Consider the following 8,070-nt stretch of genomic DNA (forward strand, 5'->3'; position numbering starts at 1 on the left):
GGAGAGATGAAGTCATGAAATTTTCCTATACATGGATGTACATGGAATCTATTATGCTGAGTGAAATAAGTCAGAAAGAGAGAGAAAGACGCAGAATGGTCTCACTCATCTATGGATTTTAAGAAAAATGAAAGACATTCTTGCAATAATAACTTTCAGACACAAAAGAGAAAAGAGCTGGAAGTTCCAGCTCATCTCATGAAGCTCACCACAAACAGGGACGAGTTTTGTTAGAGAAATAACTACTTTTTGAACTATCCTAATAATGAGAATGTACGAGGAAAATAGAAAGCCTCTCTAGAGTACAGGCAGGGGTTGGGTGGGGAGAAGGGGGATTTGGGACATTGGTGATGGGAATGTTGCACTGGTGATGGGTGGTGTTCTTTACATGACTGAAACCCAAACACAATCATGTATGTAATAAAGTTGTTTAAATAAAGAAATTAAAAAGAAAAAAAGAAAAAAGATTCCTTAAAGAAAAAGAAATATCTAGGTGAATGTGTTTAAATGACTTACCTTTATACCAAGAGTGCAAAAATTTATGTACCATGGAAAGCTTGATGGTCTTTCATGGTCTTTCATCATACATATTCATTTCCTGTGTTGAACTAGAACAAAGCTTTGGGAACCTCCCCTGATTGCGTTAATAGAACGAACTTTTATTCTCTGCTCTAAGTTATTCAAGTATTCCCAGTTTCAACCCTGTCTATTTTCACTTTCTCATCATATAAGAAAATGGATTTTGGGGCCGGAGCGGTGGCACTTGCTAACCTAAGACAGACCGCAGTTTGATTCTCTGGCATCCCATATGGTCCCCCAAGCCAGGAGTAATTTCTGAGTGTATAGCCAGGAGTAACCCCTGAGCATCACTGGGTGTGGCCTAAAAACAAAAAAAAAATGTATATAATTCATTCTCAGGACAAAATTCCCTGACAGAAAGTTAATAGGTTGAGGTCATCACTTTCTCTACTAACATACCATATTTGCCGGCATATAAGACGACTTTTGAAACAAAAAAGAAGTCAACCAAAAATCGGGGGTCGTCTTATACACCGAGTATATCCCGAAAAATGTTTCAATATGCCACTAAATGAAAATTGTGTGAATATTGCCACAAAATGAATTTTCCAACTCGATCCTGCACCAATCACTGCCAGGCTGCTCGGACCGCCTCTCTAACTCAGCCAACCCAAGCAGGCTTTTTATGCATGCAAATTAGACAATGTTCTGGACCCGAATCTACACTGTAAAAAGCCTGCTCAGGTTGGCCAGAGTCAGAAAGGAAGTCTATTAGAGTATAACCTTTGAACTTTTGCTTGTTGTGATTGGCTCACTGTGGTACATACAGTTGCAGCACAGGAACGTTCTGTCTGATACAGCGAATATAGGCATAACCTATGTTTTAACTGCAAAATTAGGGGGTCGTCTTATACACCGGCAAATACGGTAAATGGAGAGGCTAGTTCAACTTTTAAGTGGCTCATTTGTGATATATGAATGAACATTTACTTAATAGTATGTATACAAGACAAACAGGTAAAACAGGTATCGCTTCTGAATCCAATAACACATTGACAGAAAAGCACTTTGATCTACTTTTATATTAGTGGTGTGAGGCGATAACAGAGTCTGGGGCTCTGAGCATGAAGAAAAGCGAAAGGATAACTTAGGGACAGCTTTTCCTAACCCTTGTTCCAGGAGAATGATTGTCCCGGTCCAACTGGAGCAAGGCGTGGTCAAGGAGAAGTTGTAAGGATGCATATTTGTCATGAGTATGAACAACTTACAAAAATACTGCCCTTGAGTCACAAGCCACAAGCCAGAGCTGCTCTGGATGATTTATGGCCTCATTGTTTCTACCTCACACAGCCAAGCATGTTGAAGGGACCGTTTTTGCTCCCAGAAGACTTATTAGTGAACAAGAGTTATAGATGCGTCGCAACTTGAAAATTGACTAGCAGATAAATATGTAAATCATATTCCACAAAATTGACACATGTGGCTTATAAGTCAAGAGAGAGCCTTTGGGGAAATTCCAATAGATATTACTGTCAGTAATAAATTGAAGAGAATTTTTTTAATGTTGTCTGAGTTTCTTCCTTTTATTTGTCTTTGTTCGCTTATGTAAATAATCAGTCTAGCACAACTATGACTGGATGAGAATATTTACACTAATGAGGCAAACCCTCAATGTTCCTTTGTTCTTTTGTGCTCAAGAAAAGCATTTAACATTTCTGAATTACCAGACTGAAGAGAGTCATATAAATCCGGGAGGATGACTTTTTGATCTTCTGGATCAAGATGGCTGACAGATTTCCCATGGCAACCTCCCCTTCACCCCAAATTCTTGGAAAGAATAACCCATACTGAAAAACCAGATGTACCATCAGTAGGCCAGAAATGAGGGAGGCAATCTCTAAAACGTGGAATACAGGCAGGATTGGATTGAAGAGGAGAGGACAACTAAAACTCCTGAAGGAGAGGAGAGCCAGCAAATGGTGCAGCCTACCAAGAAAGTGCAATTATTGCATTAGAAGGCAGGCCCCGGAAGTCCTGAACAGGGACTGTTGATGGTGTACATACCACCAGATCTGTGGAACCTTTCCTCTTCTTTCACCTCCCCTTCATTTCACTCATGCCTTTTGCTTGGAGTGATCCACTCAAAACTGGCAGCAACCCTCAGAACTATCTGTGCTTGATGATGAAATATGAGTATTTGCATTTATACTTTTACACATTTACAGAGAAGCAGTTTGATGGTTTGGGAAACTGATACCCACTGCGAATATGAGGATTTGCCCTAGCCAAATGTTCACTGAAATAACATAACGGGCAAGATTTTCTCCTCTCAGGTTCACTGCATTACATTGGATACTAGAGACAGAGCCGTGTCCAAGGCTCTCTTTCCTACCTAACTCTCCATCCTGTCTCAGGCTTGCAAGCAGGTAATGCATGTATAGCAGTTAACAGAGAAAAACAAATACAAAGATCATTCACAATCACAAATCATTAAACAGATGAGGATAGCTAACACCATTAAAAAGAACATCAAACTCAAAAAATAAGAGAACTTGACTAATAAAAAACAGAGGTAATGAGGCAAGCAGGTAAAAAAAAAACCCACAAAGTTGAAAGACAAATATTCAGAGAAAACAATTGCAATAAATAAGGCAAAGGAAGATTATAAAATATATAAAGAAATTCAGTAAAATAAAAGAACTTCAGTAGATCAATAAATCAAAACAAACAAAATAGTTTACAAAAATTAAAATATTGGGGCCAGAGCAATACCACATCAGTAGGACACTTGCCTTGCACGTGGCAGACCCAGGACAGACCTGAGTTTGATCCCCTGCATCCCATATGGTTCCCCTTGCCAGGAGCGATTTTTGGCACATAACCAAAAGTAACCCCTGAGCATCACCGGGTGTGACCCCCCAAAATATTAAAATTTTCAATCTCTGGGGCCGAAGAGATAGCATGGAGGTAGTGGGTTTGCCTTTCATGTAGAAGGACAGTGGTTCGAATCCTGGCATCCCATATGGTCCCCCGTGCCTGCCAGGGGCGATTCCTGAGTGTAGAGCCAGGAGTAACCCCTGAGCACTGCCGGGTGTGACCCAAAAAAACAACAAAAAAAAAAATTCAATATCACTAACTGGACAAATTAAAATAAGAAATTGTTAAACTTTGAAATAAAGTTTGATATGAAATTAATTAAAATATAGGAGAAAATGATGCTTTTATGTAATGATCCAACAGCTTTTGTGAATGATTGAAAACTATCTATTAAAGTGAAAAATGTAATTCTTTTGACAAAATTATTATACTTTCTCAGTCTCAACTTTACAGAAACATTCATATATCTGCACAAAGTCACATATATAAAAATGTTTTTAATGATATACATATGTATATAAATGAGTTAGGCCATACTCAGAGGTGCTCAGGATACCATATTGTATACAGGAATTGAACCCTGATTGGCCACATGTAAGGCAAGAGCCCTAACCACTGAACTATTGCTCCGGCCTCATGTGGCCATATTTCTTAATGACAAGCAAGATCTTGAGCATAACTTACTATCTTCAAATAGGAAAATCAATAAATATCCTATGACACATTTATATATGGCATAAACTAACCAGAAAATGAGATTTCTCTAACTTATATGGAAAACTTTCAAACCTATGTTTCATGAAAAAGGCAATTTACAGATAATATATACAATAAATTCTATGTAGAGGAAAATCAACATTATATATATAATAAATTCTAGTATATACAATAAATTATATGTAACAATGATCATTATATGCTACATATTTACTGTGCTAGATATTTTACAGATATTTATCCACATATAAAAATACTTTAAACCACCTTCTAGAGCATTGCCACTCATAATGCAAATGATAAAGAGGATTATGGAAAGCTTTGCAATTGTGCCAGTTCAGACACGTTACTTGTATTTATTGTGCCAGAGTTATGATTCCACACAATCATTCAGGACCAAGAAATGCAATCTTATTATATGCAAGGAAGAGAGTAATAAATATTTTGAAGCAACACTCATGATTAATGGTTTACTTTATATTTGCACACATTAGCCTTGTCCAGGGGTCATCAGAAATATTCATAGGTAGGATCTAGTGTCAATACTAGGTTAAATAAAAGGCAAGCATCTTAAAAACTTGGAGGCCCAAAGTGACTAAACTAAAGAGTAGAAATATTTTATCTTGTCCAGAAATCTTGACATAAATGAAACCAATTCTGGTCATGTCTTGTTTAAGATAGCACATATATCTGGTACTGGAACATTTCTCCCAGTTTCTCACAAAGAGTTTGAAAATCAATCGTTTCCAAAAAAAAAAAAATACCTAATGAAACTTACAAATCACCTGCAAAGCTTTGCCTTTAGGAACATCTTGGTCTCACTTTATGTTAATATGTGTCTGGGACATGCTTCAAAATATCTTTATACTAATCCCTCCAGATTTCAGGGATTTTCATGCTAGTCAGAGTTAGTGATTTCTTGTTGAAGATATTTCATTATTCAGCAGGTCATCTGAAATCTGAAGGGATGTTTCTCCAACTTCTCAGGCCACAGAAACAGGTAAATGAAAGGGCTACACAATAAACCTCTGAGCATGAAGGCAAAAGTAACTGGCAGTCACAACACCAACTATTGTTTCTTGATCTCATTCTGCTTTGCTATGTAACAACCCGTCCACAGACTTAGAGACTTAAAATAGCAGAAATTGTTGTCCAGAGACCAAGGTTTCTCTACATGTGTGTCCTGATAGGGCTGTGTGAGCTTCAGCTGCATGTCATTTAGGTTCCAAGAATCTGTGTTCACACTACAAAAAGTATAAACTTTCCATCTCTCAGGGTCTGTGTCCAGAAAGTGGCTACTTGTCACTCAGGTACCTTTCTACCACATCTTCTACAGCTCCAAGGCATGGGATGTCATTCTCACTTCTCAATGGGAGAGATGTCAAGAAATTATCAGCAATCTTTACTTGGCCCTTTGGGCCTCAGGCTTTTCACCTGTGAAACTGAGGAGTCAAATTGGATTATTTTCCAGGTCCCTGACAATCCCCAAAGGCTATGAGTCACAGTTTCTGATGCATAATTTGCTGGCTGACAAAAAAAGCCCAGTTTGCAAGTCATACCTTTTGTAAACCTGCTTGGGGTGACAGCTAACCTCAGCTAGCAAGACATGCAGAGATCACTGGGCAGCAGTGACCCTGGGGTGCCCAACTCCTCTGCATTTCCTGCCAACAATGTTTTTTTTTCCCTCATAGCCAAACTTGTATACTAATTCTTAGAACCTGACAGCAAGCAGTGCACTCGGAGCTATCTACTCATGCACCTTATTCTTGTCTCATCTCTTGAGTAACAACAATTCTGAAGCTAAACATGGCAAGGAGTGGAAAAGAAATTTCAACAACAGATAGGCAAAGCTCTTGCATCCAATGAAGAGCTTCAGTGAGTGTTCAAACTCAAATTCCAGGCATTCTTACGAATACTTCATTTGAGCTGTGAGACCTTGGGTAAAATGATTTCATAATTTTTCCATATTTATGTTTTAAGGGAGTTATATAAATAGCACATACCTCATGGAGTTTTTGCAAAAATCACTTGAGATAATGTACGTAAAGTCAGAACCCCTACTGGGAACTTGATAACTATTAGCCAGGATTTTATTGTCATAATGCAATACTCTGGTTTTATTTGTTATGAATTGTTCAGAAATAGAGAAGACCAGTCTTGCAGGGGGAGACTTGAGACTAGAAATGCCAATGTTCATAGTTTTGATCTCTAACCACTAACCTCTTGGCAGAGGAGAAGAAACAGTGCTCATTCCAAGAATCTCTCTACTGCCCACTCAGCACCAGGCATGAGTATGCATTAGCTAGGCAGCACTCATCAGTCATTTACTGATGCCAATGTGTATAAAGGTCTTTCTCATAGCTGTCCACCCAAAACATAGAGGTATTTGTTGAGTCAACCATGAACCTCCTCCAACTATAGAAGTGATCAAACTAGTAAAGGCCCTTTCCCTCCTGGAAAGCACATTATGTCCTCCCTATTAAAAAGTATGCCTAGAGCCAAAGCTATAGTACAGCAGAGAGCAGATAGGGTGTTTGTCTTGCATGAGGCCAACTCAGGTTCCATCTCCAGTAGAGCAGAGCCAGGAGTAACCCCTGAGCATCACTGAGTGTGACCCCAAAGCAGATCCAAAAAGACACACCTAGGGTTGGAGTGATAGTACAACAGGTAGGGTGCTTTTCTTGCACAAGGCAAACCTGGGTTTGATACCTGGCACCCCATATGGTTCCCAGAGCAAGTAGGATTTATTCCTGAGTTTAGAGTCAGGAGTAAGCCCTAACTAAGCACTGCCAGATGTGCCCCCAACAAAAAAGAAAAATCAAAAGAAAAGAAAGAAGTGAAAAGAAGAAAAGTAAAGAAAAAAAAGAAAAAAGATAAGAAAAGAGGAAAAGAAAGAAAAGGTACCCATGATAGAGTCCTTTCAATAAATTGTTCAATCAGCACTGACTCTGATACCTAAAAGCTGGCCTCACAGCATCTCTTAAAGATGGGGGGCTATGAATGGGGAAGAAACACTCCATACATTGTGGACAGCATGTCTAGGGCCATCTGGGAGTATTTTGGTGAAGCAGTAAAACATATTCCTCGTGTTATTACAAGACTGCCAGCTCATTTCTGAGGAAATGCAAAACACAAACAGGCCGTCCTTGTTTGCTTTCTCAATGCTGCACTGTAGTGCTGGGCTCAGGGCACTGGCTCTTCCAACCACGTCATGTACTGTCCCTGCTGACTCCTTTGGGAGCTGTCTTCAGGCCCCCACTGCTTCCTGAGTATGGAAGAAAATCTATGAGAAGCAGCAAAGAGAGATTCAGGAAATGAGTAACAGTCAGGAACACCACTGGGCAAGTGTTAACTCCCAGAAAAGGATGGGCATGGGCTAGCTCAGTCCCTGGCACGCTTCCACAGTCCTCCCCTTCACACAATCACACACACACACACACACACACACACACACACACACATCCATGCACAAACATACAGCCAGTTCCTTCTCAGTCACCCTCCTCCCTTAAAGCCCATTAACGGTGACCCTCCCCAATTACACACTCACTTACTTGAAATCACACACTCACTTACTTGCTATTATGTTTCTCCATTGGCAGCCTAGATCACCCTCTGCAGCTCTCTATCTAACTCTTCAGAAATTCCTGGACTCCTTCCCCTCTTTGTTGGGGTTGGAAGTGTGGTTCCCTCAGAAATGAGTTGAATTCCTAAGCCTCTCTACCTGTGTATGTGGAGGTATTTGGAAATTAGGTCTTGGCTGATGGCATTGTCTTAATACAAGGTCATGGAGTATGGTAATAATTCAGTAGGACAAATATCTTATATCTTTCTAAGAGGAACATGTCACAGGAAGACAGAGACACACAGGGACAAGGACATGTGAACACAGAGACTGAACTTATAGTGTGGCATCTGGAAGCTTAGGAGTAACCAAAGATAAAAACAACTCAAGGA

Source organism: Suncus etruscus, chromosome 12 (genome assembly GCF_024139225.1).
Source record: "Suncus etruscus isolate mSunEtr1 chromosome 12, mSunEtr1.pri.cur, whole genome shotgun sequence".
Taxonomy (NCBI): Eukaryota; Metazoa; Chordata; class Mammalia; order Eulipotyphla; family Soricidae; genus Suncus; species Suncus etruscus.